Source organism: Nansenia antarctica (assembly GCF_963989245.1).
Source record: "Nansenia antarctica genome assembly, chromosome: 12".
Classification (NCBI taxonomy): Eukaryota; Metazoa; Chordata; class Actinopteri; order Argentiniformes; family Microstomatidae; genus Nansenia; species Nansenia antarctica.
Window position 1 is genome coordinate 18,286,071 of NC_137682.1, and position 8,090 is coordinate 18,294,160.

The window sequence follows — 8,090 nt, forward strand, 5'->3', positions numbered from 1 at the left end:
ACATACGATTTGACTTAATAAAAAATGAACAAAGGGAAGATGACACCAGAATGGGCATTGGAGACATTCATAAAATCATCATGGAAGCTTAGTGTATATCTTCTCCCCACCCCCTCCACCCTACGTTTACAAGATTTTAATTTTATAGGGCATAGAGTGCATATTCCTTTGAATTTTACAGACTATGCAAACCATGTGTTGTGAGTTACACGTTTTGAAAAACAACGCTTTAATCAAAATAACTTTAAAACAACTAATCCCCACTTAAGCTGGTCAGCTGAATCCACATGGTGGCCCAGGAAAAATAAATCCACTCGCAAAGAATGCAGATGCAGACAACAATTGGATACAGATGTGAGTGGAATCAGACACAGTTTACAAAACGCTACACTTCACTTGTGTCTCTGTGCGTGGCCGAAGACATGAGGTCCGCCAGCAAACGCCACTGATTACATTTGCTTATTTCAGCCCTGCAAAAGTGGGCATTTGAGAAAATTCAAAAGCCGCACAGCGTTTCTAACAAGGGAGGACAGTGCTGAATAACCCACGATAATCTAATCAACAAAAAGGGAGATTAGTAAATAAGACTTCATTTTGTGTGTTTCTTTTTTTACATATTCTTGTTGCAATTGTGGTAAAATAATTTTAGATTTAATTATATGTAATATGTCTTGTCAAATTGTAAACTATAACAATTGTAATTGAACAGTAATTCTAGTCAAATACCAAATAGTGGTCCTGAAGGATAAGGCTAAATAAAATGTATTGTTCTAGTATTTTCCTTAAAAAATATATATATAAAAAAAAAACATTTCATAAATTTGCTAGAAATAAGTAAAGAAAAATGGCTATGGAATACTAATGAGAGGTATACCTACATTAATCTGGGGAAGCACATAGCAATGGCAATTTTGGATTTTGTACTTATCTGTAATTAAAAGTGTAATTCCTAACAGATGTGGGGTTTGTTGATGTGCAATTTGTCCCTCTCATTTTGTTCAGTCTGACATGGTGCTCCAGCAATTCACTGAATAGCTACATTAAATCTGTTAATACTGTGCTCTTCAACCCTCAAAATTATTTCCAGAAGGCCAGTTCGCCTTTGAGGGCCCATCAAACAAGATTTAAGGTAGACATTTTATCACACCCTCCCTACCGCCGTGACCGCCACAGAAAGAGAGAGGCAAAAACAACACAGATTCAACACCACAAAGATGAAAGGCAGCCCAATAACAGCAATAGCACTTTCTCTCAAGACCAAGATGCCTGAATAACTTCAACTCTCTCCCATGTTGGAGTTGAGCACGACTTCCTCACTTCAATCACACGTCACACAATTTCCACCAAAAGTAAATGAAACATACCGGAAGTAAAAAAAAAAAAAACAGTGAAAATGTGATTTAGCTAGCTCATTCTTCAAGCCACAGTGGCTAGTATACTGAGGTGGTGGAGCTGAAAAAAAGGCTACTTCTCTTTCTTTGTTGTCCAAAGCAACCCAGAATAATCCTGTTCCAAGTCCTGTTTGCACTTACAACTCAGTAGCTTCCTTATTATCGTATACAACGTAAACATATTACCAATTACCAACAAACACATAAGTGGGTATTACTGATAGAGAGGGGACAGAAATCAACTGAAATCCTCAAAGCTCATTTCCTGCTCTTTCAGCCACATTTTCCAGATCCAAAACAGTGGCGTGTTAACAAAATAACAACCCTCTGTATTTAGTAAACAGCCTTGGCCCACTAATTGCCCAGTATGGGCTACTAAAGGTGGGGGGGGGGGGGCTTCCATTTTCTCTGTCTGTCTGTCTGTCTGTCTGCCTGTCTCTCTCTCTCTCTCTCTCTGTCTCTCTAATATACACTACCGAGCTGGGCTGTATCAATTATCCCTCTGTGTCTTTCACCGCACACACACATCTCCACTCTGAGAGCAGGACGAGGGCTCGGCTCGGCTCGGCCGCACACATCCATACGGAAGGCACTGGGCCTTCAGCAAACAATGCCTCCGTCACCGCCGACCACTCCTGCCTCCGTACACGGAGCTGCTGCTGCTGCTGCTGCTAGAGGCGCGCCAGGCGGCCTACCCTGATGCAGGGAGCTCGATTATCTCCCAGTGTACGCCTTATTAAAGCAAATACAGTGAGTAAACAGCCCAAATCAGCCCTCTCATAATCCGTTAATTGGATAAACAGGGCCTATTGTGTGAGTGAATGGTTGCTGCAGGCTGCCTAGCACATTGTCATGTTTGTCCACACAGAGAGCAGCAGCCTGCAAGCAGGCTCACTCATTTTTTTTTTATTATCCTGAAATCTCTATTTCCGTTTTCTTTTATCTTGTGGCACCAAAAATAAATGTTTTCAAGGTTCATAAAGGTACCTATTTGCACTTGAAGTGAATAGAACATAAAACGAGAGCGAGAGAGAGAGACAAAAAAAGAAAACAACATTTTTAGAGAGATCAAAATGCCTCACAGACAATAATTACCCTGGCTCGTAATGTCAGGTCCGTGATCACATACATTAACCTACAACATCCTTCAATTAGGACGACTCACATTTACAGTGAACCCCTCATCTTAACTACACATTTCTCCCCGAGTTAGAGAAGACTAAAACAGTACGAGTTAGAGAAGACTAAAACAGTACGAGCAGGCCTCTGTGTTTTAAGAGGCGGTTGTCCGTTGTCTGGAGAGACCCACTCAGGGTCTCCTCTGAGCATTCCTGGCTGCAGCAGATGGCATTAGATGTCAACTGCCTTAACTGTGTTGGTTCTGTTTGTTCTGCCAGTCGAAAAGGGACTCCTGCAGAGACTGGTATGTTTTGCTTGCCGGATCGGAAAAATATAAACTGGGTTAAGCACGAGGATATCCTAAAGTTGAAAAACGTTGCAGCCTATATTGGAACTGCGACTTTTATATTTTTGTGAATGGAATCGAGAGATAGGCTAACACCTGTTTTATTTTTTATTCAAAAGGTTTGTGAATTGTTGCTCCTGAGAAAGGGAAATTGTACTGTATTGTATGTAATTGTTCATGAAGAACTAGACAATAGATGATTCACTAGACAAATGAGATTCATTTAGAATGGAAATTAACACTGAGTAACCAGGAAAAATATTTTTGCAACAAATCATAAGAAATAAGGTAGAATAATATATATGTTTCTAAACATAAACAATTAACTAATCTCAAAATGTCCTAAACGTATGGAATTCAAAACATACAGTCTACAGTATGTATTCAAATATTTCTTAATTTATTATAATGTCATGTCACTAATGTAATTCCATAGTCCTAATAATACTTTTAGTAGCTAATATATTTTTCTTTTCATGTCATCACTGAACAAGTTATTTTAGGAAAGCCAAATTCACTCTCACTGTCTTATGACTGTGTACTACCCTAATGCTTTCCCTCTGCAAAACAAGACCTTGCTTTTCAAATGAAGATGATGGGCTGGTTGTTACTGCATTATCATTGACCTATTGGCTCTATTGAATAGAGCAATAATTACAAGATGTATTACCACAACATTCGTATTGGCCTACTGACTCGATGAATGCATCTCTGGGTTCTCTTTTGCATCAAAACAATGTTAAAACTATATAATGTCTGAGAAAACCTGCTTGTACATCAACATTTACATATTCACATATTTATATATACATGTTGATGTGTCAATCTCTTCAGTCCTCACACTTCATGTAATACCTTTGTAAAAACATAGTGTCATAACACCATAATACTATGTTAGAACCTCAACAAAAGTATAAAATCAACTCGCAAAGCCAGTGACAGTCAGAGGTAACAACAAAACAGACAGTACAACAGCCAACATGCTGCCTTTTAAAGTTCAAAGTTATACTCACTACAATTATGGTGGAATCCCCGTACAACAGCGTTTTATCCCTTCTTATATTCTCTCTTTTTTATCTTCTACAAGGCGTCTTGTCCAGTCCAGTACAATAGAGAAACTCTCTAAAATACTTCTTTAGGATTTGGTGGGGGTCCGTAAGGCACAAATTACCGCTACAAGAGAACTTTTTTCTTTTTCATTTTAAGTGTTAGAACCCATGGAGCCCCGCGCTGTATCTCAGGAGACAGAGTCCGAGTGAGAACGAGAGTTGTCCGATTACTGCTTCAGGCAGTGACTAGAGAGTGTCTGAGGAAGAGGGGGGAAAAAAGAGAGAGAGAGAGAGAGAGAGAGAGAGAGAGAGAGAGAGAGAGAGAGAGAGAGAGAGAGGGAGGGAGGGAAGCAGGGAGGGAGGGAGAGGGAGAGGCTGCTGTTTGAAAAAGCAGGAAAGTTGCTCCATGCACTCACAGGAAGACTTTTGGGGCTGGAAGAGGCACGGGGGAGCTCTGCCTCACACCGGCTCTCCATATGTCATTCACTCCCAGCTTTAAGCAATAGAGCCCCTCTCCAGATTGTATCAGTGATCCTAAGACAATGAAATGGCAGACCCCTCCACCGGCCCGCCTGTCCTCTGGATCTCCAGGCTCAGCCCACCCCCCACCCCCCCACCCCCCCGAGGGCTAAGACTTTTCTTTTCCCCCTTTCCCATTGTTTTTGTTATTTTTTCTTTCCACCACAAACCACACATTTTTTTTCTCTCTCTCTATGGTGTAGCCTAGGCCGTGTTGGTTTTCTATTTGACATAGGAGGGCTCTAAGCAGGTAAATCTCTCTTGCTCTAGCTAGGTAATGTTGGGGGGAGTTGGGGGTTTTTATCGGGAGGGGAGAGCGGCTCGGCAGGGCTGTGTCTGTCCCTGCAGCGGTCTAGTGGAAGTCCTCCATCAACACGTACACACCACGGCTGTGTGCGAGGTAATGACTGCCTTCTGTCTGCTCCAGGTTATTATTTCAACTGGGCCATACTGCTACACAAGGCCATGGTACTGATGAGTCACCCTATGCATATTGGGTATCAGACTGTACTGTACGAACGCATATCTATTCTATATGTGTTTGCAGTTGTCGGTTTGTACGAGGGAAGGTAAAAAATTTGAGTATAACATAAGGTAGAGATTGCTAAGAAGTCAAGCGTACGTGCGTTCACATCGGCCAATTGTTCTGCTGTGAATCTGCGGTGTGTTCATAACCCATATATGGGAGAGCAGGTCAACACCGGGAAAATCTCTGTTGCACTGGTCCGACCAAGAGGAGCAGACAGAAATAGATACAAGCAGCACTTTTCCTGATCTGAATGCACTGAGGTATTGACGTAGACCCAGTGTAAATGCAAGCTGGACCTCCATCTCATAACCACCACGCCTACAGGTGAATCCATAGGCTCACGTTTCAAAACCTGAAAATCAAATATATTACATTTTGAAGAGGTTCTTGATAACTCAATCGTCTAATAAATGCTCGGGGATTCTCGAGTAACTATTTCTAATCGCTGAGGGGTACACATGCCAATCGAGTTATTGCGTTTACTCTTTGCCTCTCTCTCTCTCTCTCTCTCTCTCTCTTTCAATGAGCAGCTGTATAAAATTAGCTTACAATGTAATTTTGCAAGTGAGTTATTTTCAAATTGCACAGTATAATTACCCAGAGTTGTTTATGTCTCGAAGACTAAACTTATATTTTCCTTGTACTCATATACGCCTGGTGGCATACAGCATGTTTTGAATCAAGCCATAAGTCCAGCTTTAAGTTTTACTAGCAATGTTTGGGGGATGTTTTTACTGGTATTAAGTTTAAAGTTATTGCATATACTTTATACTGTTAAAGCTATGTATTCTGTTATGGCTAACGCAGAAAAGTCTGTAAGAAATAACAATTTACTGCATTTGTTTCCCAGGTATAGTTAACAGCCAACTATCCTGACCTATTCAATTAAGAATTCCAGAAATATAAATCAGAAATGACACATGTCGTACATGGAATCCAATCCCAAAACAAAACCACAAACACAAAAATGATCTACAAAAATTAGCGTGATCAAATAATGTAGCCCAACCGTACGAAAATCAAGCTTGCAAAGGGATCTTTACATCTGCCAAATGGGTAGCTTAACAAAAGATGCACTGATACTGTTCGACAGACATCAGCAATAAAAACGTTACTCGCCAAAAACTATATCAAGCAAGACATTCGAGAAGTGAGCTAAGATTAAAATGCGAAGCCGTTCTTTATTAAGGATTATCTTGATGGGACACTATGGTCTTCATGTGGGACTACGGGGATCCCTCCCTGCAATTTAGAGTGAGGAGAGATCTGTAGTGTCCTCCGCTGCCAACAGGTTATCCACTCGACTTCTCACAAACACATGACCATAAACTACACATCAAATGTTGCCTCACATCAACATGGTTGAATCTCTAGTGAAGATAAGGGATGGGGAGCCCATCAACTTGGCACCAGTCAATGGATACAGCCTGTTCTGGAATGTTGTACTCCTTTTTTTTCCTTTTTTTTTAATTTATAGACTTTTTTTCCCCTTTTTTTTTTCCACGGTAGACCACGTCTAGGTAACATGAGTTTACATAGCTTGACAAAGAATGAACAAACAGTGTGAATGGAGTGGACCGGTGTGACAGGGGGGATCAAGTGATACAGATGAAACGACATGCTAACACTCTGGTGACACGCTTGTAATATTTTCATATGCATATGCTGCAAATTTGTTTGGGTAGAGCTACTACAGTGTTTACACAATGTCACACTTTGGGGGGGGGATCAGGTTCCTTTTCTGACATAAGTCTCAGTGGAGCGTTACACCCAAAACCTTCCCCCCCAAGATGGGAAACCTGAACTTGAGATAACTTGGGGATAAAAACAACAACTTTTTATATATTTATATAGGCATTACCTGGTGAAGTGCTCGTCTATTGACTAAGGGGAAAATACAGGTTTCTAAACATCACAACTTTCTCCCTTCCCTTGACACACCAGGGACCCGGAGGTTGCTGAATGGTAATTTGTCAAGTAGCTGAGCAGCTGGTATTAGATATTCCGCACTGCCTTTCTTGTGTCCCCTCTTTCTTGTTGAATGTGTACGGTTTCATTTTCCAAATAACTGAGCCACAGAAAATCCCCTTGAGTAAGGCAACTTCATTTTGAAGAGTGAAAGTGCTATCAGTGATACAAAAAAATAACAGTAACGTTTCTACATTTTAGTTCATTTCTTAAAGCCAACATTATAAAAGAAATGACTGTCTACTTTTAAATGTATAAAAACATATGGACCTGAGGGTGTATTCTATGCTGCACAAACAACATGTTTTATATCTTTAGCACTTTGTGTAGTAAATAATGCCATGTTTTTTTGTGGAGAATACTGTATATTGTAGCCTGTTTGACATATACGTTTTCAGTTTGACAGTTATTCCTACTGCTACTGATTTCATAATCTTCAAATACAGTAGCAACAAGGTCCTACTAATCAAAGCTGGTTTGATGATCAAGAATTAAAAAGTACTTAATTACAATTGAAGAGGAGTTTATCTCTGTGTGCCAATCCGGAAAAAAAGTAGCCACAGTACAGAACTAACACATCTATCTAAACACAGCTTTCATTTAACTCTTAAGACAATCTTTGATGATGACAAGTTGTCACCACAAGAAAAAGGTTTTGACAGCGCAGACAGATAATTTTGAAGTCCCCCAAGGTAAATTAGTAGCGAGTCAAGTGCTTTCAAGTGGTGAATGAAAGTTTGAGTGAAGCCAGAAATCCCCATAAACAAACATCAGGTTGGTCTGTCTGGCAGTGGAACAGTGATAAAAGTAAATACAGCACATACCTCCACATGAAAATACATTGGAGTTTTCCTCCTCTGAGTGAACGGAACAAAGGCTACGGTTAACCTCAAAAGACATGACGCACTTTAAATTAACAATCATGACCCTGATTGTAGCGGCCATGTTGGTTTTCAAACAAAACATGGGGGGAATATGTTTTGAATTATGTGGAGTGAAGTTGAATAAAGTCAAACATACCAAACATAGAAACTAACAGGCAGTCTTGTTTTATCATAAAGATTTGAACAATAATGCAGAATTAGGCCTACTTCTGCCAAACTCTTGCTATTGACACTGAGGATATTGTCTGTAAGACAGTGGGATAAGTGTGTTTTTGTTCAAGGAGA